Genomic DNA, 23387 nt, shown 5'->3' on the forward strand with positions numbered 1-23387 from the left:
GGCGGTAATTCATCCTTTATGATATTATATATACTATTTTACTTGAGGGAAATCACTCGTGTGAATATTATACTTGTTCGTCTATCTTTCTGATCTTGATGGTAATATTGTGATTCATATTTTGTATGGGCACTCTGTGTGGATGATGTTATTATTATTGGTTAGGGTTGTTCTCGCGTCGTCTTCTCCAATGAGTTTGGAGAGGTTAGGATAACACTTGCTTTTTGTTGCATGAATTGATGAATGCTTAGATTCATTAATCTTCTTTTCAATTGTTGTTCTTAGAACTGTGAATCATGTTAGTGATTACTTGGAAGTTATATGTTTTTCTTTGGGCACCCTTTGGGATGATGTGCTCACTTATTCCTACTTCAGTTTCAGTAATCAGAAGGAATGAAGCGTACGAAGATATTCGATTTCGTAGCTTAGGGATCTTCCGATTATAGTGTTGTAGTGTATCTGTCATATATGTATTCTTTCTATATTCTGTAAAACAACACATTTATATATTTATATAACATGAGAGACTTTCGAACATACTGTATCAGAGAGTTTGGGTTTGCTTGTTAGCTTTTATGTGAAGATGGTTCTTAAGATTGGTAATATGGATTTGACGTTTCAATTAGGTTGTAATCCTATAGCTAAGCAGGTTTAAGAGTTTGGGCGTCACATGAACTCCCTCCATATAAGCTAATTATCATAGTTACCAATATGGGTGACCGCGTAGATAATACTTGATGCTACTAAGGTTTTGGGCCTAGGTCTCGGGCTCGTGTCCGCGTCTGCGTCGTGGACATACGTCAACCAAAGTTTATTTCTTTTGGTCAAAATTATTTTGAATTATTTGAAGGAAATTAAATGAACTTTAGTTATCTATTTATTATTTTGCTTGGGGATTAAGACTTGAGAAAATCTTTTATCTACCAAAATTATCTACCAAAATCTTTTTCTATAGTATTTATTTTAAGGATAATTCCTTTTTCGTGTTTATCTTGAATTGTTTTACAAGAAACAAAATTACTTGCTTTACAAGAAATCTGAAACCTAGGAATTTTTCTTCTCATACAAATACAAAACGAATTTCTCTTTTAGAAACAGCTTGAGAAGCGGCTCTTTATTTCACCATCTTCTCGCTTTGTTTTACGAGACGTCGCATGTTTATCTCCCTTCCTGATCCATACTGTTGAGTTCGAAGTTGGGTAGACTTTATTGTGCATATACAACATATTTATTTTCCTTCTTGATCCTTACTGTATAGTTCGAAGTTGCATAGATTTTATTGTGCCTATACAACCTATATAGGGCAGATTTATCCTGAAAACATCCCCGTTTGTGGGGTATAACATCACTTATTCTTGAGGAATACCCGCAGACTATTGTGTTAAGGACAATTTGCTGGGCAGGTGGTTTTGCCCTCATATGTCAAATTGTGATTTTTAATTCAGTTGATTATTTTTCAGTGCAACTATATTCTGAAAAGACGAGGGTACCCAAATACACCACAATCTTTTATTTATCAACCTATAAGTCCTTTACCAAGTGTGATCCTCTATGGACAAAGTCGAGACAATACAACAACTTCGATACACACTTCTTGTGATCGTTTATGGATACGAGATCGAGATAATACAACAACAAGGTCACTTGTGTGATTGACTATGGATTCAAGATCGAGACGATACAACAACGAAGTGATCACTTAAAAATAGGTACAATAATAAACCGAAACTCTATAGGATCCATATCAAGTGTTACAAATTAACGTACATGTGCAATTTACTTTAATTATAATAAAACAATTATAATGTGGAATAATAAAGTAAATGGGACAAGAAGATTTTTTTAACGAGGAAACCGCAAATGCAAAAAAACCCGGGACCTAGTTCAGTTTTGAATACTCTCAGAATTAAGCCACTATACAAAATCTAATCCAATTTCGTATATTTAAGACCAAGTAGACTACCCCTAGCTAATTAGTTTCCTCAGTATCCCTTCGCCTTCGACTTCTAGAGTCACGCACGTGAATCACCAATCCTTTAGATCGTATTCCAAATAGTAAAGGATAAATTTGTTTGGTAACCACTCTATTCAATCTTGGTAATAAGATATTATGAGTCGTTGACAAAGGATCTTCTGTTTAATCTAATAAACTCATTTTTCTGGTTAGTTCAATCTATCTTTTGATTACCGAAATAATCAAACTTTAGATTCACAACCAATTAATATAGATATCAAATAGAAACTATAAGGTGATGCCGATATCACGCAACTAATCAATCAAGTCTATCAAGGATAAAAAAGATTCTAGTTGGATCCCAGCCAATCAAGGTTTGTGCACACAATTCACAAGATACGAAAACTAATAAGAAAAACTTCATCGTCTTCAAATCTTCGTTTGTCTTCAATAATAACCTGCACAAAACCAACTGAAAACTACAATAATAATGCAATTATCTAGTTTCCCACCAACGGTACTCGTAGAGCTTCTTGATCCCATCGAAGTCTTTAAACGAGCGGTCATAAGAGATTTTGCCTAATTAGGGTACTTTCATCTCCAAATAGACGGCTCCACCAGAAACAACAAGAATGGAGCTTGCCGAGCTCTTAGGATAGTTTGCAAGAAATGCAAACTCAAGTATTTATACACCAAGGTTGTTTGGACAACAAGGAAATTCCAAAACCGAAAATATTCTCAAGATATTCTCAGTAAAGTACCTAATTTCGGTTTTCCTATTTTCACTTAAATGCCAAACCATATTTCCGAAAACTCTCATAGAAAACTTTTATTATTAGTCTAACACATTAACTAATAATATTTTCCAGAGGATGTGCTTTAATTTTTGGTAACTAAAACATATATGATGAAAATCATAATCAAATGTTTTTCACTTTTTCGGACCTGGGATCACTTTGAGTATCAAGGAATATCTTTGAACAATTAATGATAAGAGTTATGTACATGTTCAGATAATGTCGACATCTAGAAGCTTCTCATCTTAGCAAACCCAAAACCCTAATTCACACACATCATAAAGAAATATGTGAATCACGGAAACTTGGTTTTGCTCATAGGACCGATCATACCATCACTCCAAATATTTTGTGACCGGTTATAACATGATTCCCAAGATAAGTTGTACCTTGCTCCACAAAGCCTCATAAAGTTCAACTTTTTATCTGGAAATGTATTAAAGATATAATTCAACTAGGGATAAGCTTTCAAGATATAAATATGATATTGAGGTGCATTATAATTTATGCAATCATCCAATAGAGTCTGGTGATCATTTATTTTTGAATTTTTCTTATGCTAGATCCATCTGGTTGGTTGTTAATGTCAATGTAGGTAACATTTTAGCTCAACATGGAACTTTTAAAAACTAGGTTACGTCTTTGTTCTCTGCAGGAACTAATTTGATTTTTGGTTCAAACATTATAGACAAGATATTAATAAGTTACTTATGGTAACAACTTGGACTATTTGGAGGGATAGGTGTTTAAAAGTTTTTCAGAATATCAATCCTAATAGAGCATTTTCAGTAAATGGAATTAATAATCTAATTGGTCCTGGTACAATCAAAAAGACTCATGATAATGGCTCTTTACAGATTCAAAGATGGAAGCCTCCAGATATTGAAGATCAATTTTGATGCGTCTTTTATACAGAGTACTTTACAAGGAGGTATATGCCTAATTGTGAGAGATTTTGCAGGTATCTGCATTGGTGCTCAAGGAGAATACATTGATGTAGGAACGAAGGATGGAATTGAAATGGATGAGCTGGAGTGCAAGGCCATTTTTGCAGCTGTTAACTTTGCAGTTACAAGGAGTTTTAGGAAAGTTTTTTTTGAGTCAGATAGTGAAGTTCTAATAAAGTCTATCAATGAACAAACCTACTATGTTCATTGGATGAATCAATCTTTAATTCTTAATATTAAGTTTCTTTTAAGTAAGATAGATTAGTGGCAGTGTGTTTCATTTAAGAGGGATGCTAATAGAGTAGCTGATAAGCTAGAAAAAAAAGTTAGATATTTGAAGTCAAATTTTGAATTTTAATCTGATCTTCCTCTTGATATTCAAGATTGGGTTGATCATGATCGTAGTGTAATCTCTTAATTCATTAATAAAATTCTTTTGCATAAAAAAAAGATATATATTCTGTCAAATTGCTTTTTAAAATTTTCTTACCTTGTAAAACATATTTGAAAACTTCAAATTTTATGATCTTATTTATGCTCTTTGCATAGAGAATTTAAAGAGCTTTCGGATCATATAATGTTTACAAAAATCTGGCATATAATTTAAAAGATATGGAGTTTTTAAGTTTTCATTTTAATTTTTGCTAAAATCATTTCTATAAATAAAAAAAAAATCGAATTCATAAAATCCATGTATTTAGCAATATTTACATCCAAATGCTTCATGGAAAACTAAAATCCAACTGTTAAACATCAACACGGGAATCCTACAATCCAACTGTTAAACATCAACACGGGAATCCTACAATCCAACTGTTAAACATCAACACGGGAATCCTACATCTTCAATTCAATGTCCACACGGAATTTGTACTTGAAGATCTAACGGGTGGGTTTTAATCCTATAAAATCTAACAACTGAATTTTCATCCGGTTCCAATTTGGGTAAGATTTCGCCGTAGGACTCGCGCCCATGGGGGGGGGGGGGGGGGGGGGGGGGGGGGGGGGAGATATTAACGGTCTTTAAATATTGGAAGATATACAAATATTCCCTCACTTTATGACCTGTCTTCAGTTGTACCCCTTTTTTTTTCAAATTTAAAAAGATGTCCATCCGTTAAGCTAGCGTTAAACTGGTCGTTCACTTTTTTTGAGAGAAATGGAGAAACTCGTAATCTCATAATATCATGAAAAACAAGAAGAGAAAATGAAGTATTATTGAAACAGAAAATTACAAAAAAATATTCTGACTAACCGTACGCCTATCCTTGGGTTACATTGTATCATCCGTCCCCTCTAATCTCGATGAATAATTTATGGTCGAGATTGTTCCCACGATGAATCGTGTCCATGATGTTGACTGACCACTATCCATTTTCTTTTGGTCTCTGTCTTGCTTCGTCTCCATGAGTCCATGAATCCATTCTTTTCCATTTTTCCTCCATTTCTGATGTTCCACTAAGTCTTAATCCCACTATATAAATAGTGCAATTTAGGATGTTATTCTCCATCACAATCACAACGAAGTAAAGTTTGAGGAATGCTATTTTCGAAGTGTTGAGTTGTAATGGCTACTTCGAAAAGATAAGATTTCATAAAACTCTAGTTTTTTTTCTTTCTGTTTTGGTTCTAACATTATGGCTTTTTCAATTAATGGGGTTTATAAAACAACCCATTGTTTTATATTTTATTTTTTCTATTGGTTGAACACGATTATGTACAAATATGTTTGTTTATTTTTGGGGTTTATAAAATCCCAACTTCGTTTTGACTTTGGTTATTTTTAAGATAGCTTAGATATGTTTAATCTGTGTTGTTTCGTTGTTATTTAGGTTTACTTTAAAAAAAATTTATTCTTGTGTTACTATAAATGTTTTTTTTATTGTAGGAACAAAAGGGTCAAGGTTAATGATACTGAGAAACTACTTGAATACTATGGCTTGGATGTTGATAGGATATGTCTTTTGAGTTTTACTAAGAAAATTCATAGTGAGTTGAAGCTTGAGAAGAATCAAGCTGTGGACTTGGTTTGGTGGGGGATAATAAGCCTAACAATTTAGTTTGTGATGCAGAGTTTTTAATTTTTTTGAATTATTAAGGTTTGATTGTGAAAGGGGGTTTCTTAATCTTAATATGAGTACCATCAATAGGGATGAGTTTGGTAGTACTTCTGTGGTAACTTATTTTAAGGATGGATGTAGACCTGTTTTATGTTAGATGCTTTCCATCTTAAAGGAAAATATGGCGGTGATCTCCTAGATGCAACTGCATTGGATGCACAAAATGGGTTGGTTCCTTTGGGAATCTTTATTTGCAGAAATGAGTGTTATGAAAACTGGTAACATTCTCCATTTTGGGAGCTTGATCTCGTTGTACTATTATATGTCCAACACATATTTTTGATAATCGACCAAATTATATTTCTTATCTTTTATGTTTACTTTCTCTTTGTTTGTATACTGGTTCTTGCATGAATCTTCTATTAATTGTGCGTTATTGTTACTAAACACATATGGGCTTGAATTTTATATTTTCGAATTACCTTCTAAGATTTTTGTAAGTAAAGGTTTTCCTTTGGTGCACCATTTTTTATTAAGAAACTCTACGTCTTTCTTGTTAGAGCCAACTCATGAGTTAGGTTTTTGTTCAAAGATTTTTGCAGAGTTAATGGATGAATGAACTGGTGTTATTTTGTGTTAGGAAATGGCTTATAAATCTGACATGATAATTTTTTATATAAATAATCCATGTACACATGTGTTTAACATTCCAACTTCATACTAACACTACAAAGGTGAATATAATGGTAAATACTATTCCTTTCAGTGAAAATTGTTGCTCAGTACAAATTTATTTAACTTTTTATTAACTTTAGTTAATATTTGTCCGAGGTAAGTTTATTGATTTATTCTTTTTTATCATCATATGTTATGGTAGGTGATATGATTCCAAATATCAATTTTATGTCATTAACTATTCCTTAATATTATTTCTGAATTTCAAAATGTAAAAATGCGTTAGAACTTAAAATTGTTGAACTTGATCAAATCAAGGGAATTATTTTATTTCAAGAAGGAGTAAAATATACGAATTTTGGTAACCATCTGGTTTTCATTTATTTGTATAAAAAGAAAAACTTTCATTAAATATTTTTTTTTTACTTTTTGATATAGTAACTAACATATGGGTCTTTTGTATCTTTTCAGATAGTTAGACTTGCAATATACTACCTCCATTTCTCGGAGCAGAAAAGATAATGTAATAGATAAATATGAAAACAACAAGTAAATAAGTGACAAAAAAAACCCTAACAAAGCAATAAAGGGTGAAATAACGCATTTGAGAAAGACAATAATAGCACACAACTTCAGTTAGCGACTAACTAAATAGATTCATCTATAATGAATTATGTTGGTAGAAATAGTGAAGAATTTACCATTTAGGTTGATTACAATTTCTCGTTGTATCCTCGTGACCTTGGCCTTAACCTCCCCGTATTATGCAAAGAACAATATTCTTTGTTGTCAAATAACCATGGTTGATTATATCGTAAAAATTGTTGCAGTGATACATCAATCCGAGCTATAAGATTTTTGGATTTTAAATTTGCACATTATCCCAGAGTTTCATTCCTAAAAGAGGAACTTAAAATATGATTCACAATATAGGGAAAAAAACTCCGCATTTTGCAGAACTTCAGGTTTTTAGATACAGATAACAGACATATAGCCGCGACAGTTGGCATTGTAAGATAGAAAATATCCTAAAGATTAATTGTTTAAAATATGGTTCCATATATCAATTTCATATTATTGACTATTCATCAATATAGTTTTACATTTGCATATGTTTGGAGAAAAAATATATTGTTCCATATGGTCGAATCAAGGGTGTTATTTAATGAATTTTATTAAATAAGAAGAAAAAAACTAATTTTACTAACCATGTGGTTTCCAATTTTTTGAAAACAAATCTTCTATTTGAAATACTTTTTTATTTATTGGTGTAACAAGTGAGACTTTGATATTTTTGTATATCTTAAGGTAGTAAAATTTATCATATATTGTGTTTGTTGAATTTAATAACAAGTGATAGGAAGAAAATAATAATTAATTAACTAACCCACGTTAAATGTAATTATCTTCAAGTAGATCTGAATCGTTTATGTATAAACATTGGAGGCCCTGAAGCTTCACATTGAATCTAGAAAAAAAAGGTTTATCTCCAACCTATTTCGAGATCCAAATATCTCGAATAAGAATCAGTAGACAATTGTGAACTTCCAAACCCTCAAAACCAGAAAGAAAGCTATTAAGAAATATTATTATTATTCGGGAAGTAAGTCTTTGAAACAAAATACCAAAGATTGACCCTAGGAGTGAAAAAATCGTATCTGACTCGTTAACCAGCACGAATTCAATATTATTATTATCTTTAACTCAGGCATATTTATCCATATTAAATACACCACTAACCATCGCGCACCTATCACCATTGTCGATCCTCTACGTATTCTCAACTACAATACTCATGAGTGTATTTTTTTTTATCGAATGTTGGTTTCAATGACTAGAAATTTCTTAAGTAGAAGTTGAACTATAAAAAGATGAATGACATGGTTTTCCTCTAGTCCGCTCTAATAGAGACAAAGTCTTATTACGAGCAAGTCTCGATTTAACTTCAATTTTATGTTAATAAAGTATAATTGAAAATACCTTCTTAAGTGGATGAGGGTTTAAAATACGCCTCTACGACCAAGTGTATACACAACACGCCTTCCATAATCAAACCCTAATCACACTTAATTCCTTTGTTAACAAATGATAAGAAAATCCATAACAGAGTCCTAAGTAACAATTTGGGTTAAACTTGGATGTATAAGGGGATTCGTTTCTGCCACATAAAGTAGGAAGACGCGAAGTGCTCTAATGGTGCAGGATTGTGATCATGGAGTAATAAAACAACTGTTTGAATTAATAGGTGTATTTTGTAGGGATATATTTGTCCGAGTTATAAAAATCTTCTGAATCGGTCCTAATTAACGAGTCAACTACATTTGTACTCCTATGATCTTGTTTTGCTCTCTCTCTAATAAAAATCATGCCAAATTCAAACTTACCGAGGTAAAATATTATCTCGTGATCTGACAAAACAAGCATAAAAACTCGAAAAATTTCTAATATAGGGTATCTTAGAGTTTTTGGAAGCAAATGCTACATTCTTAAACACAGAGAACATATAGGAAAATTCGATTCTTAAAGTGATGAAGGTATTTTTCTTGGACATGCTTATTATAATCGTACATTCAGGGTATACAATCTTTGGACTAAGGTCGTGATGGAATTTATCAATGTGGTTATTGATGATATAAGTTCGTCAAGATAAATAGGTTACATCAGAACTATCACCTTAAGAAATAGTTTATAAACCGAAATAAGTATCCTCTGTTGAAGAACGTGTAGTTGCTTCGACCATTAATGATCCAGAAGAGAAGATGATGATGACAGTGTCGTTGAAAACCCTATCAACATTGCAAATGAAGCTCATAAAACTCCTAATCGGGTACATCTTAAGCAATCTTAAAATCATATCATAGGGACACAAACGCTAGGATGATGACTCGAAGTCAACTTTTGAATGTATGTCACTTTGATTGATTTCTATCTGTATCTAAACCTAAGAATATTGATGAAGCTCTAGAACATCATGTATGAGTTAATGTAATGCATGATGAACTTAATCAGTTTGAATAAAAAGTGGTATAAATACATGTCCTTAAACCGGAAGGTATCAACATTGGTGGTACAAAGTGGATTTTTAAAAATATGTCTGACTAGTATGACATTGTTACATGAAACAAAGCTAGACTTGTAATTCAAGGATACTCACAGATTGAGGGAATAAATTTTGATGAAACGTCTGCTCTTGTGGCTCAGCTAGAATCTATTTGACTCTTGCTAGCATATGCATTTAATCTTAAAATAAAACTCTTTTAAATGGATATAAAGTATACTTTTCTTAACGGAGATATAAAACAAGAAGTCTATGTTGCTCAATCAAAAGGGTTTAAGAATCCTCGTTATCCTGATCATGTACTTAAACTCAACAAAGGCATTATATTGTCTTAAACAAGCTCCTAAGGCTTGGTAAGACAATATGACTTCCTTTAATTACGAAAAGGATTCTCCATAGAAGGTGCTAACAGAACTCTATTTGCTTAGTGGAAAGAAGAAGATGTTTTAGTTGCACGAATATACGTTGATGATATCACCTTCGGAACAACCGCGAGAAATCTCACTGATAAATTCCTAGTATGAGGAATGGATTCGAAATGAATAATGTTAGAGAATATTCATACTTCTTAGGACTACAACTCAACAAAGAAAAGTTGGTATTTTCATATCTCAAGGAAAGTACGCTAGAAATATTTTAGAGAAGTTCGAGTTAAATGACACAACTTCTACGGCCACTTTTATGCCTACCACTGGAAAGCTTCAATCTGATTTCAATGAAATATTTGTTGATTAAAATAATATAGATCTATCATTGGAAGTCTTTTGTATCTCATTTATTAAAGCGTCGCTCGATTAAACTGACAATTTTTGGTATGTTAAGCTTGTTGCCAAATTTAGTTGATCATTACTATATCTTGATCTATAGTCTACTAAATTCAGTCTAGTACAAGGTATAGAGCATAATAATTGAGTATCAAAATTAACCAATTGACCTTGAAGACTGGATAATAACGGAGACATATACGAGGACTTCATCAACAAAGGTATGTGAAGATTGACTATCCTATTTACGTACATTTTCTACAATTCTATCTACCGAGACAATATTATATGACTTGATATTATGAAGAAAATTACAAAGAATAAATTTTGAGTTTAAGTTAGTACTTGATAAATATTGAATTGTAATTCAAGCAATGAAAGTTATAAAAGAACTAATCTCATAATAGGTTGAGAAAATATTATTGCTCAACATATCGTAATTGCATAAGAAATTCATAAGAGACATCATGTTATTTTCATGTTCACGAAATGATTTGGTTAGTACATGAATTTGGATTTTATTAATTAATAATATGCTTGACGAATTAAATCTCTTATTAACGCACGTACACGAGCTGAATTGGTTAGTTCGCGAACTGGTTGATTCAGAAATGTTCTTAGGTACTTTTAAATCCTCAAGTACACGAACTGATTTGGTCTGAGAGTGAACTGGTTAATTTGAAAAGGTTCCTGGATATTTTTTGTAACTTGAGTACACGAACTGATGTGGATAGTTCGCGAACTTATAGATATAAAGATTTCCTGAAATCCGAGACGTCGATTTATTTAGAAACTGTTTTAGACAGTTTATGAACTTATTTAATCTTTGAGAGTTATTGAACTCCATGATTGCTTGATGAGTTCATGGACAATTTAAGCATTGTTCTTGGATTAACCATTTAGTGCACAAAGCTTATATCTATAAATACGATGGAGCAAAATTTTCCTTTGTAATTTAAGGCAAACTTCCCACATACTTACATGATTAATCTACATTGAGAATTGAGATTATTTAATGTCGCAGTAATTCGTAAATATAGAAACTAAGTCACGAACTCAGCTTCGATTTTAAGCTACCTAGCCTTGATCATCATTATAAATAAAGGACTTTCTGCAAGCTAGAATTTCAATCCTGGAACTTTTTGTTTCATATTTATGGCTAGAGCCGTCCTTTAAAAACCTAGGTTTCCTCGTGAAACTGTATTAGGTTACGACTTTTGAAGTCTTCACTAAGGGATTCGTGAATCCCGGTCAGACTTTCTTTTACTTGATAATTCTTTATATCCAGAATCGTATCTTGATAATCGTAATTTTTGTCTATTTTAAGGTCCATTTCTTATAGCTATTCAAGAATTATCGATCAGGGAATTGATTGATAGAAGTTACAAACTTCAGTTCATCTCAGACTTTGTAAATCCGCAAGTTTCTCATATGTTTCTAGATATATCTTGTGAGGTAGAAATGGTTAGCATCTATATAACCTTTTGAAGAAAGTATGATATCCTAATTGTTGAGGTTTGTTTCATATCTTCCTTATCCTTGAAGATCCTTCATAAGCAAACATATTTATATTACCTTGACTGTATATCAATATGAAGCAGATCTCAGGGCTGTAAAGGAAGTCAAAAATGGGAATCAAGTGCAGGAGATCTTGTGAGATCCAAGAGATGTAAGAAGCACAATTGAAGCTAAATTTATCGGAGAGTCGATTTGGTCTCAACGACATTCAATTTCGAAGTCTGATAGTAGACTACTATTTTTAGCGGCTTAATGAAGTGTATTGTTCAAACTGGACTAGATCTACGAGTTTATCTACAAGATTGTAGTTTTGTCGTTAACAAAACTTCTGGTGTCTTGTGATATTTTTTTTCGGATTATATTGTTTCTTTACAATAGAATTATCACAAGTAGTACCTTAATCAACCTAGACAGTTTTTAACTCCGACTTGTTCTTGTGAATTTGTGTCTTTCAATATAGATTAGAAGACTTGTTCTTATTGGAATTCGGTTTGTATACAGTTAGGGTACATACTAAGTTGTTATGGGTTTGAGATCGTCAAAGAAATTTGTTTTATAATCAGGTACAAAGATCTTTTCTGTTGATCTATACTTATTGATTGTAACAAGTAATTGTCCATACAGGTTCACGACCGAAATATTTGCTGGTACTAGCTCACCTTTAGGGGAAGTAGAGTTTTTGTTATTCAAATGCTTCAACAGTGCTATTTATTTTTGAATATTTGCAGGACAAAACTGATGTTAAAACTTATGTCAAATGTATGAAGATAAAATCACATTGTTATGTAATGTAATTGTTTTGTCTTTTAGTTCATGTAATCTACATATCTAAAGATTTTTACCACTTGATAAAAGGGGGAGATTGATTGTTAGAGTATTGGTCGGTTAAACCCATCAAACGTTGGTATGTCACGTTTAGTTCCAAAACTCTAATTTGCTTGATTTTTGATTACTAAATCTAAATCCAATTTCGTTAGGTTAGACAAGGAACATATAAATGTTGAGACTTGCTCTACTTACTCAAGAAGACCCAGAGATGTATCAAAGACAACAAAGACATCATCCTCTAGTTCGTACAGACTTGAATTGTTTCATTATTATCTTTTGTTATTTCAAATGTATATTCATTGAAAACAGAATATATAAAATTAAGTTTGTTAACAATTGATGACTTTAGTATTGATGACTTGGTCATTATATTATGATGAAAGTATCCTTAAGGAATGATATACTAGTTGTACAACTTAAGTATATGAAGTTACAAAGTATAGCTTATCTATGGACTTCGTGTTCTCGATATTGCACTATCTAGTGTATTGAATTTCTGAATGAATTCAAACCTTGAAATTATGTTTGAAAGCAATTTAAGAAACATAGTTTAAGTAGGTAGACTTGCAAAATTTGTTTCGTAGTCGAATTTGAATTCAGAACCGATCTTGATAATGTTTAGCTTCTTCCATATTTTCGATATGTTTGTTATCTTCGGATTTCTGCAAACATCAAGATGTACATAATTTTAACATGTGCTAAACTCTAATATCTTAGTGTTCATGTGTATTATTTTGATAGTCAAGACAAGATGTCGAAACCGATGTTTCAATACCTATTTTGGTATCGAATTATATGCTTACTATGTACCAAAGTTTGCATATCTCTACTTACCAGATTAGTAAAGTACACAGATATGTTCTAGCTAATATTAGTTGTCATCTATGAGAGATATGGGTTTAATAGTTTGAATACAATTGGTATTTGCTAATTTAGGAAATAAATCTATATTGTATATTTTAAGGATTTTCGAAATTAGTAATATCTTATTTTCCAAACAAGCCTTGGTCATAACACTACTGTAAATAGTGGAGTCTTTACAAAATTATACCTTGACATGCATCTTGATTGATTGCGTGCGAAGCCAACTTATTAAGAGATATAAGTAATCTAATTAGGTGAAACATCTTGCGCCGCCTTCGTTTAAAGTCTTCTTTGGGATCAAGAAGCTTATATGAGTACAGTTGGTGGGAAATTATATCATATTGTTTTTTGTCTTTCAATTGATTATTTATTTGATTAAGAACTAACGTTATAGTTATCCTTGATGGGTCAAACTTGCTTATTATATGGTCATTCTCTTCTGATATAATACTATTCAACTTTGTTTGGGGATTTGACTGTTACATATCTAGTGATTCAAGATATATAGATATGATCAATCAACAATGTCAGACTCTGCTCTGCATGTGTTAATTAATAGTGAAATAAAGTTATTTGCGATTGTTACTTTGAAGTTGGAAGATTGAAGATTTGAAAAACTTCTTTTTTTGATCTTTGTGTTACTTCTTGCACACTTGATTACCTGGGATCAACAAGTTATTTATCTTGATAAACATAATACTTGTGCAAAGATCTAACATACTTTATAGTTGCATTAAGTTGCTTGGATGGATCTTGTTCATTAAGATTGATTATTTCGATAACCACTATCTTGGCTTTATTTTTGACCAAAGGAGTTCATATTGAATAAACAGAAGACCTTTTTTTCCCAATATAACTTTGACCTAAAGATTGATATGGGAGATCGAAAAGTGAGTTGGTTACTGAAATGGATTTAGTCCTTCATTGTTTCGAGTTACGATCCAAAGGGGCTGAGAGCGAAAGCCTTCAAAGCGGTGAAGCAACTCAAGATATTAGACGTTGTCTTGTGGTTCATGTGTGTATGCCATATTGGTCATATGTGCATGGATACTGAAGGAACTGGGTAACAAAAGGAGTGTTTACTTGGTCTCAATTATACAAAGTTGCGATAGTCAATATGTACCGCGGCTTAATTACGAGAGTATTCAAAACTGGAATATGTCTCAAGGTTTTCTGCCAGGAAGTTTTCCTGTTAACAAATTTTTTGTGTTTGTATTTAATTGTAAAAGCATTATTCCTATACTCATACGCTTGAAAGCTATTAGATTGAAAAGATTTGTGTTGTACTCGGTACCCTCGTCTTTTCTCAGGTTTCTGCAAACATCATGATGTAATGAGTTAAACTGGGAATGTTTGTAAGTGTCGACTTAGTGAAGTGAAAATGTGTTAAACTCTAATATCTTATTGTTAAAGTCTATTTCTTTGATACTAAAGGCAAGATCATGGAAATCGATTTTCCAATACTTATTTTGGTATCAAATTTTATGCTTACCAAATCTCAAAGGTTTGCATATCTCTAGTTGTTAGATTAACAAAGTACATGGATGTGTGCTATCTACTCTTCGTAGTCATCTATAAGAGAAATTGGTTTATTAGTTGGAAAAAAATTATATTTTCCGATTTCGGAAATAAACACACACACACACGTATATATTGAGGATTTTTGAAATTGGTATATCCTGTTTCCAAATAATGCCTTGGAATGGTGGAGTCTTGTATCTTACAAACTCATATCTTGAACACATATCTTGGTTGATCAAGTGGGAATCCAATTTGTTAACAAATATGAGTAATCTAATTAGGTGAAACATCTTTAGTTCAAATTCTTCTTTGAGATCAAGATGCCTTTAGTAGTACCGTCGGTGAGAAACTAAATCGTATTGTTATTTTAGTTTTTGTTGATTATTTATTTGATTAGGATTTGATTAGTGGTATAGTTACCTTCGATAGATCAAACTCGTTTTTTCTATGGTCCTTCTCTTCTGATATAAGGCCACTTAAGTTTGTTTGAGGATTGACTAGAAGAGATCTAAGTGATTCTAGATGTGTTGATAGAATTTTGTATTAGTCAACGTTAACAGATTCTGTTCTGAAGATTGAAGACTTAAAGACTTTTATTTTTGGTTCTGCTCTGTGTGTTAGTTCTTGCACGCTTGATTCTCTGAGATCCACAAGATTTTATCTTGATAAACTTAAGCCTTTTAGAAAGATCAATCAAACTTCTAGTTGCATTAAGTTACTTGGATAGAGCTAGTTCACTAAGATTGATTATTTTGATAATCACTGTCTTGGTTTGATCTCTGATAAATAAGTTGGTTACTAGAACAGATTTAATCCTTTGATGTTTCTGGTTGCGATTCAAAGGAGTGAGAGCAGTAGTCTTCACAATGGTGAAACAACTCAAGATAGTGGTCTTTGTCTTGGGATTCATATCATGCGTTATAAGCGTAGGGATATTAAAGAAACTGAGTAATAAAAGAGTGCTTACTTGGTCTCAACTTCACGAAGTTGTGGTAATCAATTTGTGTAGCGGCTTAATTTTAAGAGTATCCAAAACCGGACTACTAATCCTAGGGGTTTCTGCCAGACAGTTTTCCTCGCAAAAAAATCTTGTTGTTCTGTGTGATTGCTTTACTTTTCGCATTGTAATTATTGTTATATTTCTATGCATTAATCAACTTGACAACATTCCCATAGTTAGTTCGTTTCGAACTCTGACTATTACCAAGTACAACTTGTTAAAATAATTGTTTGGCCGTTGTTGTTTCGGTAACGTTGTATCTGCACATGTTGATATCAAAAAGATCGTGGTGTACTCGATACCCTCGTCATTTCACTCGTAACATTCACACGATCTGGCTTCTTTCGCATTGTGAATATACAATTATATACACGTGTTGTAGACCGCCAAACTAAAATCCTAGCGAATACTCCTCATGTGACATAATCGATATCTCCTCAAAAATAAAGACTAGCCTATCGATTTTTTTTTTCAGGAAAATAAATAATACAGTAGTATCCAAGTGGTTCCCACAAAAACTGGGTCGTCTAACTTAAAACTACAAGTCTACAACGAGAGTTTAAACCAGAACCAGGACCAGAAAAGAGGCAGTGAAATCGTGCGACGTGCATGAGGTTGGTGGACGAATATCACGAGATCTGTCTTATTAATTTTTTTCCAGTCAGCTGAATGAGAAACAACTGAAACTTTCTTTAATCCACCACGGATTAGATTTGGATTAAAAGAAAATCGTCTTTCTCCCTTTCCTCACCCAAAGGCTTTTTTTTTCATACAGGTACAAATTCTCAAACCTAACCCTTGTATTTTCAGCATTTTTGAAGATCGACTGTTTGTAAATTCTTCATCTTCTTATTAAGATTTTCTGTCCATTTGATTCAGGATCCTCCTCTCTTTGGATCTGGTTTTTACTGATCGTTGGACCACATGGTACGCTTTGATTTCCTTAAACCCTGAATAAATTTTGGTGTTAGTACAATTTTGATGTGGATCTGTTGTTTTTTGATCTGTGATTATGAGTTAGTAGGTCAATATTTTGGTTCGTATATCTTGGATGAGTTTGAGTTTCTTCTTTGGCATGAGAATTGATTTGATTTTTATTGTTCGAAGTAGTATATAGGGTTCTGTTTCAATTACATGGTTGATCTGTAAAAATTAGAAGATCTTTCGTAATTGAATGATCTATGCTGTTGGAAACATGAGAATAAGTCAACTAGTTCACTCCATGACCTTGTTTAGTCCAGGAATTGTGTCATTGTGTGAGGGTTGGATATAATTTTCTCAGTGATCTTGTGGATTAGCATGGTCATCCTACATTTAAATTGCTTGGACATTGAGAATCACAGACCTGTTGTGGAAGAATGGAGGAGGAAAAACTTGAATTAAGTTCTGATTTGCACCCACCAAGCAACGGAAGAAAGATTTGTTTGGTTTTTTAGATGGATTGAAATGCGCATGAAGTGGTCTTTTGACAAGCTATCCTCACGTATGATTGAATTTGAATGCGCTCTTGATAGTCACATTTCTTGTTTATTAACATTGCTATGGATAAGTAGAAGAGTAGACAGAGGAAGACATATATGATTGTTATATAATGTTGATGTTTCATGTATGTTTGTAACTTAAATTTGTGTGGCACTTGCATGTTAACTTGAAAATCTTGGTCATAATTCACGGTTATTTTATGTTCACGAGGGTTTAGGCGATGCATATCATTATGTTTCTTCATGTTGGGGATAAGACAGTGTTAGTTCTTGTCTGAGACTCCGAGAATGTTTGTTTACCATAAAGATATCAGGTTTTTCTTGTCTTCATGAATCTCTTGAAGCAAGTCAATAAGTTAGGTTTCTAAACTTCGAATTGTTGTAAGCCCTCACATGTGCCATGAGGCAATTCTGGAGACAATGGTTTTCATCACCAAAGGATTGATGCACACAGACAAGAAACCCTCTACTAGTACTATATACATTATTTATTGGTTTGCTCTTGTGCTTTCTAATTGTAGATTCATGCATTTCTCATCAGCAGAATTTTTTCCCCCTGTGTTTGTGTTTATTACCTGCTGTTATATACTCGTTTTGCCTTGAGGGATCATCTGTTCTGGATTGATTGACTTTCTTTGGTGGTGACTATACATGAATTGTTCGCATAATGTGTAGCTCACATCTTTAAAGTATAGAGGCTGAATCTGTTATATATGTCATAATGGTTTCTGTTAATATTTTTAAGTTTTTACCCATTTGTCAGTTAGTTTGTCTGAACGTCAAACGAAAATTCATTAAACTGCATTGTTTTTCCGCCAGTGGTTTGCATATTTATGTTTTTGACCTCTTTTCATCTATGATCCATCACATTATGACATCCACGTATATTTTACTATGATCAGGCAAATGCTAAAGCCGATGTTGTCGCAAAAGGGTTCAACCCAGGATTGATAGTGCTACTTGTCGTGGGTGGGCTACTGTTGGCCTTCCTTGTTGGGAATTACATCCTTTACGTTTATGCTCAGAGAACTATTGGACCAAAGAAGAAGAAGCCTATATCCAAGAAGAAGATGAGGAAGGAAAGGCTGAAGCAAGGTGTGTCAGCACCAGGAGAATAGAGGAGCTTCTTGGGTCTCTTTATGTTCGCAGTTCTTAATCTCCATAAACCTGTCGAGACGGACAAAAGATTTTACTTTTCGTTAATTTACTTAGAAGAGTAGAACACACATAACGCTAAAGTTTATGTTTACTATGTAGCCTTAGATTTAGTTTACTTGTTTGATCTGCTCATTTGAGGATTAAATTTTAACTCTACTGTCTCCTTGTGCTAAAATAACATTTGCATTCTGCATCTGTTAGCTATGTTGTGGATACTCAGTGTGAGAATATTAGAAACCGGTTCTCGTCTCGAAAATATATCTGGAACGTACCTCCAACGCTCTCTTAAAGTAAGCATAAGATTTACTAGATGGAACAATTTTGGAGGTAATTGGGGCAGAACAATTAGAGGGATTATGTTACTAATAATCCTTAAATAACGTAGTCTGCGCTTTAATATTTCAGGTGAAGTATTTTGTTTTTTAAAACCTACTAGTATTTTGTAATGGGTTTCAAATTTATGTTCGTCCCATCTTCCTTTTTAGAAATTCTGGTTAGCTATTTGATTTTGTGTGCGCAGTTCTGAAAATTTGAAGTCTTGTGATTGCACTATTTTCTCCTAATGTTCACAGTTTATTCTGGTTCATTTCTACCATTCTCTGGAGCACCGCTTGTTAAATAGCTGCCTATTTGTTGAGTCAGCGGATCTGCATTAAGCTTCTTATTTGAGCAATTAGTTGGGTGTGCTGAGCTTTCGCTTTAACTTGTGGTGGGTGACAAATTCCCATTACACAACTGACACCCCATACACACGCAACTTGACAACGGACACCTGTTTGACCTGAAATCAGTTAATTTATTGTTTTCCTACATTTAACTGACATGTACGACTCATCTCTCTCCTCCCCAAATAATTTCTCCCATGTTCTTTCCTCCTTCTGACAATTTCTAACCGTTGTTTCTGTCATTTAGCTTCCTAACGACTCCCTAACGGCTAGCTTATCCCGGAGTTAGCCGGTTTTTATGCCGGAACTTCATCTCTGCTAGTAGCCCTCTCTAAATCTCTTTTTCTTCTCTCTTCTATCTTCGCTTTTCATGAATTCTAATCATTTCTAAACCTGTTTTTTTTTTCAATCTCATGAATTACCCAAATCCCATAGGCGTCCCCGGCATCTCAAGTATCACAAGAATTACAGGAAACACATAAATCATAATCACTACTGCATCCACTAACGTGTCTACAGTCACCGGTATCATCACCATCTACAGAACTACTCTGAATGATAAAATTACTAAACTCATTGTTAGAAACACCACCATAATCAAATTAGAATTATCTCCCACCTACAACATAAGCCTTCACTGGATGGAAATCCTTACTACTTCCTCCCAATTCTTGCTTAAATCTATTGATTGCACTACATCAAAACCCTTCCCCTCTTCTGTATCTATTCATAACACTCATTCAAATCAGTTCGTGAGGAAATATGCTCCCCATCTCCATGCTAGATTTCATTAGAGTTTACCCCAACAATTTCACTTCAATAACAATCACATTCATCCTCGACAAAACAATAATGGAATAACCATATTTGAGAATCACAAATATCCATACAAAAGAAATCAACAGAACAAGAACCGAAATTGTTCAAAACAAATTACAACCATCAAACATAACTGTTCAAACCTTAAAAAGTGCAATACCCATACCAAAAACAACCCTCAACCCAAATCGAATTTCAGAACACAGTCTAAACATAAGATTGAAGATAAACGAGAAAGATTATGCATACTCTTACTGAGGGAAGAGACGAGTCTTGCTACGGATCCCCTGGCTAACGCTCCTAGTCCGGCTACGAGTCATATAAACTCTAGGCTCAGCAGACCGCCTCACTGGTTCTGGAGAATGATACTCACCGTTGGAATCAATATCACCAACAACATCCTCACTTGGAGCATCCATAGGCACATCCATCGAAGCATCAGGTACATTCATCTCAAGAACAAACTCAGGATAAATTGGATCGGGAGCTGGATCGGTGGCTGGATTGGTATCTGGATTCTCAAATCCTGCAAAAATTGCACGGCCTATCCTACCAGTGGCTGGACAAAGAGAATCCATTACCGGAAAGCGCATGGGCTCATCACTGCGCCAAGGTCGACTAGCCATCTGACTCACTATAAACCGCTCTTCAGTATCAAGAGTAATGGACTGAAATCCAACTCGACTCAAGCCAGATACCAAGAATCGATCGGCCACAACAGCAACGCCCTCACGACCCTCAAAGGGACCAAATTTGGGATGAAAAGCATACAAAACCCAATGATCTCCAGAATCCATCTAAGGATGTTCAGACGACATGGGAGTACCATTAACATAACACCTTTCAGTACCACTATCCACCCTCGACGACCTCTGCCCAACCACATCTGGTGCATGTTGATTACTGCTTCTAATACCAACTCCGGCCTCCAAATCAGCAAATGGGTTACTAGTATCCTGATTAATGGGAACATGCTTTGGTTGATTGAAGTGCTGGCGAAGACGCTCTACTGGAGAATCCATCAACAACTCATGCACAATCCCTGGTGGTCCTTCTTCTTGCAAACACTCCTCGATCTCCACTTCAATATTATGCTGCAGATCCAAATACCAAGAGAAATCTTCTTCATAACCAGGGGATTCACACCCTTGTGGAAACGCAATCCCATAGGGAAATCGAGTAATACAATGTTCTCGCGGATACCAGTGAATTCTCGGTTCAACATTAACCTCAATCATCTTCTGTATGCCCTTTCGATCAACTTTATCCTCAGCATCAGACATTGTGATTGGATTGGATGGCTCCTCAACAGTCTCGATAAAGAAATTGGGGAAGAACTAAAAAAGAAACTGAAATTTTTCTTATCTCTAGCAGAGGCATTTACAAAGCATTTCATCGCTTGGTGTTGGGTCTTCTCACCATTAAGTGGCGACGGTTCCCAAAGATAAATCTCTTCCGTCTCCAACACTCATAATATTACCCATGTCGTCTCAAATTTCCCGCAACAAGGGCATCAGTACCTACATCCTATGAAGATTAGCTGCTCTAACTTAAGGTTAATTAATCCACTTTTGAAATTTTCGATAGATGGAGACTAGAGTAAGGCTTGCACTACACTTGGAAGTTTGACAAGTTCGGCGCAAATAACTGCTCAACCTTTCGCACGTTTTATCCTCACGAGCACGACTCAGCCCAATACTCATCTGAATCGATTGAATCTCATAGCTGATTAGCCCCTTGAGCCGCTCTTAGACTCTCTCGAGCCAACTTACAAAGCCGATAGACAACATTCGCATATAAGGCTCAGTATTGCTAACCCTTTTGATCATCTTTTATTTTTTATTGCCTTTACTACCATTCTATATAGGCCCACTCAAGAGGAAAACAATTGCACTAATATAATCCTGGTGCTCGCTAAACTTCAATATCATCTGTCAACACATAGGTGTAAGCCGGCCAATAAATTAGATTCCATTACCATAAATAGATTGCATGGGCCAACTAACCATTATCATTATCATAATTTGTATTGCACTGGAAATTGGTTTCTTGACAGGTCGCTATCTCAAGGTTCGCCGGTAGTCAATAACTTCAAATTGGTCAGCAAGACTAAGCAGCACGGGAACTGGAACCGCAAACCTAGCACATGGTACTTGTACTTCATTTCAGTTTATTCTTGGATTATTAAGCAACAACCCTATCACCTGCAACTAAACAACAACTTGTACCTTAAGTACACAACCTACCTACACCTCAGAATTCAAATTAAAGTTCTTAGTCTCAGTACTACACACATCACTCTCTATACCATCAACACCACCACCAAAACCACTACAACTACTTTCATGGCATCTTCATCAGGAACTAAACCCATGGATCAAGTGGAAAACCTGGTTGAACAAATGAACTCTTCATTGAACATTACTGAAGACTTATTTCCCAAAGTCTTTATCCATGCTGAGAATACACTACCAAAAAAGAAAGAAGATTGGAAATGGGTTTTCATTGGCAGATATTGTAGCAAAATATCTTATGATACTAGAACTATTTCAAGATTCATCAACTCAAATTGGGAGCTTAGGAGGAATGTTGAAGTTTATATTTGGAGGAAAAGAAGAAAATATTACTCCATCAAGCTTGGCAGCATAGAAGATTACAAAGTTTTTAGAAAAGGAGGTACGGGAGGGATTTTTGACAAACTTATAGTGCTCACTGAAGTTCCACCTGCTGGACCTGATTTTATTGATGAAGAAAATTTCTACAGAGTAAGGATTTGGGTTCTGGTGAAAAGAGTCCCAAGACATATCATTCCTGATATGAGTAACATCATCAAACCAGCTGGAATCTTTCACGAAGCCAGAAAAGCTTATGGAGGAGATGAAGATGAAAAGAATCTGGAGGTTCTTTTGACCATTGATGTAACTAGAGCTCTAAAATATGACATTAATGCTTATGAAACCCCTACCATTTCCCACTAGCTTGAAATGGCTTATGCTCTGTATGGTATTGCTTTCTGCAAGGTATGCAGAATTCTTGATCACCCATGCCCTCTATGTGAGGAACAAGAAACACATCCTCAAAATGTCACCCACAAAACAAACCCATCAAATCTCAGTATCTCTTATCCCCTCAACTTCCAATACCCCAAACAACTCCAATACCAGTAGTCCTCAAAACAAGATCAAAATAAGACACTACTCTGACAAGGATGCTGCTGAGGAGTTTGCTATCAAAATGAGGCTAGCACAAAGACAAATCATCCTCAAGAATAGCACAGA

General features: G+C 34.1%; 1 long non-coding RNA gene across 1 annotated transcript; it reads left to right on the forward strand.

Moving 5' to 3' along the window:
* Nucleotides 1–16557: 16557 nt before the first annotated feature.
* LOC113307814 lies at nt 16558–18875 on the forward strand. Its single transcript, XR_003339345.1, has 3 exons — nt 16558–16761; nt 16866–16913; nt 18370–18875. It is a non-coding gene; the product is annotated as an uncharacterized LOC113307814 (long non-coding RNA).
* The last annotated feature ends 4512 nt before the right edge of the window (nt 18876–23387 follow it).

This window comes from Papaver somniferum, chromosome 9 (assembly GCF_003573695.1).
Source record: "Papaver somniferum cultivar HN1 chromosome 9, ASM357369v1, whole genome shotgun sequence".
Lineage (NCBI taxonomy): Eukaryota > Viridiplantae > Streptophyta > Magnoliopsida > Ranunculales > Papaveraceae > Papaver > Papaver somniferum.